The sequence below is a fragment of the Salmo salar genome, chromosome 07, assembly GCF_965601325.2.
Source record: "Salmo salar chromosome 07, fSalSal1, whole genome shotgun sequence".
Lineage (NCBI taxonomy): Eukaryota > Metazoa > Chordata > Actinopteri > Salmoniformes > Salmonidae > Salmo > Salmo salar.
This window is the reverse complement of record NC_138297.1, coordinates 76845001-76847500: the sequence shown is the minus strand read 5'-3', so window position 1 is coordinate 76847500 and position 2500 is coordinate 76845001. Positions and strand designations below refer to the sequence as shown.

Sequence of the window (2500 nt, the reverse complement as noted above, 5' to 3'; positions counted from 1 at the left end):
CTCTAGACCTCCTCACCTCCTCACCTCCTCACCTCTAGATCTCCTCACCTCCACACCTCCTCACCTCCTCACCTCTAGACCTCCTCACCTCCTCACCCCCACACCTCCTCACCTCCACACCTCTAGACCTCCTCACCTCCTCACCTCCACACCTATAGACCTCCTCACCGCCAAACCTCCTCACCTCCACACCTCCACATCTCTAGACCTCCTCACCTCCGCACCTCCTCACCTCCTCACCTCCACACCTCTAGACCTCCTCACCTCCACACCTCCACACCTCTAGACCTCTTCACCGCCAAACCTCCTCACCTCCACACCTCCTCACCTCCACACCTCCACACCTCTAGACCTCCTCACCTCCGCACCTCCTCACCTCCGCACCTCCACACATCTAGACCTCCTCACCTCCACACCTCCACACCTCTAGACCTCCTCACCTCCGCACCTCCTCACCTCCTCACCTCCACACCTCTAGACCTCCTCACCTCCTGACCTCCACACCTCTAGACCTCCTCACCGCCAAACCTCCTCACCTCCACACCTCCTCACCGCCAAACCTCCTCACCTCCACACCTCCTCACCGCCAAACCTCCTCACCTCCACACCTCCTCACCTCCACACCTCTAGACCTCCTCACCTCTAGACCTCCTCACCTCCACACCTCCTCACCTCCACACCTCCTCACCTCCATACCTCTAGACCTCCTCACCTCCACACCTCCTCACCTCCGGACCTCCTCACCTCCTCTCCTCCGGACCTCCTCACCTCCACACCTTCTCACCTCCTCACCTCCACACCTCCTCACCTCCTCACCTCTAGACCTCGTCACCTCCTCACCTCGTCACCTCCTCACCCCCACACCTCCTCACCTCCACACCTCTAGACCTCCTCCACACCTCCTCACCTCCTCACCTCTAGACCTCCTCACCTCCACACCTCCTCACCTCTAGACCTCCTCACCTCCTCACCTCTAGACCTCCTCACCTCCTCACCTCCTCACCTCGAGACCTCCTCACCTCCACACCTCCTCACCTCCTCACCTCTAGACCTCCTCACCTCCTCACCCCCACACCTCCTCACCTCCACACCTCTAGACCTCCTCACCTCCTCACCTCCACACCTATAGACCTCCTCACCGCCAAACCTCCTCACCTCCACACCTCCTCACCTCCACACCTCCACACCTCTAGACCTCCTCACCTCCGCACCTCCACACCTCTAGACCTCCTCACCTCCACACCTCCACACCTCTAGACCTCCTCACCGCCAAACCTCCTCACCTCCACACCTCCTCACCTCCACACCTCCACACCTCTAGACCTCCTCACCTCCGCACCTCCTCACCTCCTCACCTCCACACCTCTAGACCTCCTCACCTCCACACCTCCACACCTCTAGACCTCCTCACCTCCGCACCTCCTCACCTCCACACCTCTAGACCTCCTCACCTCCTGACCTCCACACCTCTAGACCTCCTCACCGCCAAACCTCCTCACCTCCACACCTCCTCACCGCCAAACCTCCTCACCTCCACACCTCCTCACCGCCAAACCTCCACACCTCCTCACCTCCTCACCTCCTCACCTCCACACCTCTAGACCTCCTCACCTCTAGACCTCCTCACCTCCACACCTCCTCACCTCCACACCTCCTCACCTCCACACCTCCACACCTCTAGACCTCCTCACCTCCACACCTCCTCACCTCCACACCTCCACACCTCCTCACCTCTAGACCTCCTCACCTCCTCACCTCCAAACCTCAGGACCTCCTCACCTCCTCACCTCCTCACCTCTACACCTCTAGATCTCTACACCTCCACACCTCTAGACCTCCTCACCTCCAAACCTCCGGACCTCCGCACCTCCTCACCTCCTCACCTCTAGACCTCCACACCTCTAGACCTCCTCACCTCCACACCTTCTCACCTCCACACCTCCACACCTCCTCACCTCCACACCTCCCCACCTCCTCACCTCCACACCTCTACACCTTAATACAGTTGCAAAAATGTCTAAAAACCTGTTTTTGCTTTGTCATTATGGGGTATTGTGATGTCATTATGGGGTATTGTGATGTCATTATGGGGTATTGTGATGTCATTATGGGGTATTGTGATGTCATTATGGGGTATTGTGATGTCATTATGGGGTATTGTGATGTCATTATGGGGTATTGTGTGTAGACTGATGAGGATTTGTTTAATTAATCCGTTTTAGAATAAGGCTGTATAACGTAACAAAATGTGGGGAAAAGTCAAGTGGTCTGAATACTTTCCCAATGCCCTGTAGTTAGAGGTAAAGTGACTAGGCAACAGGGTAGATAAAACGTATGTGATGAGTCAATGCAGATAATCCGGGTAACTATTTGGTTAACTATTTCACTAACTAGTTATCGGTCTAACGGCTTTGGGGGGTAGAAGCTGTTCAGGGTCGTGTTGGTTCCAGAATCGGCGCTTCGGTACCGCTTGCCGTGCGGTAGCAGAGAGAACAGTCTA

At 56.5% G+C, this 2500-nt stretch overlaps 1 protein-coding gene across 4 annotated transcripts in view; it reads left to right on the top strand.

Moving 5' to 3' along the window:
* ptpro (protein tyrosine phosphatase receptor type O) overlaps positions 1 to 2500 on the top strand; it is a 129791-nt gene that overhangs the window by 73370 nt on the left and 53921 nt on the right. The gene's annotated exons all lie outside the window — the stretch shown is intronic.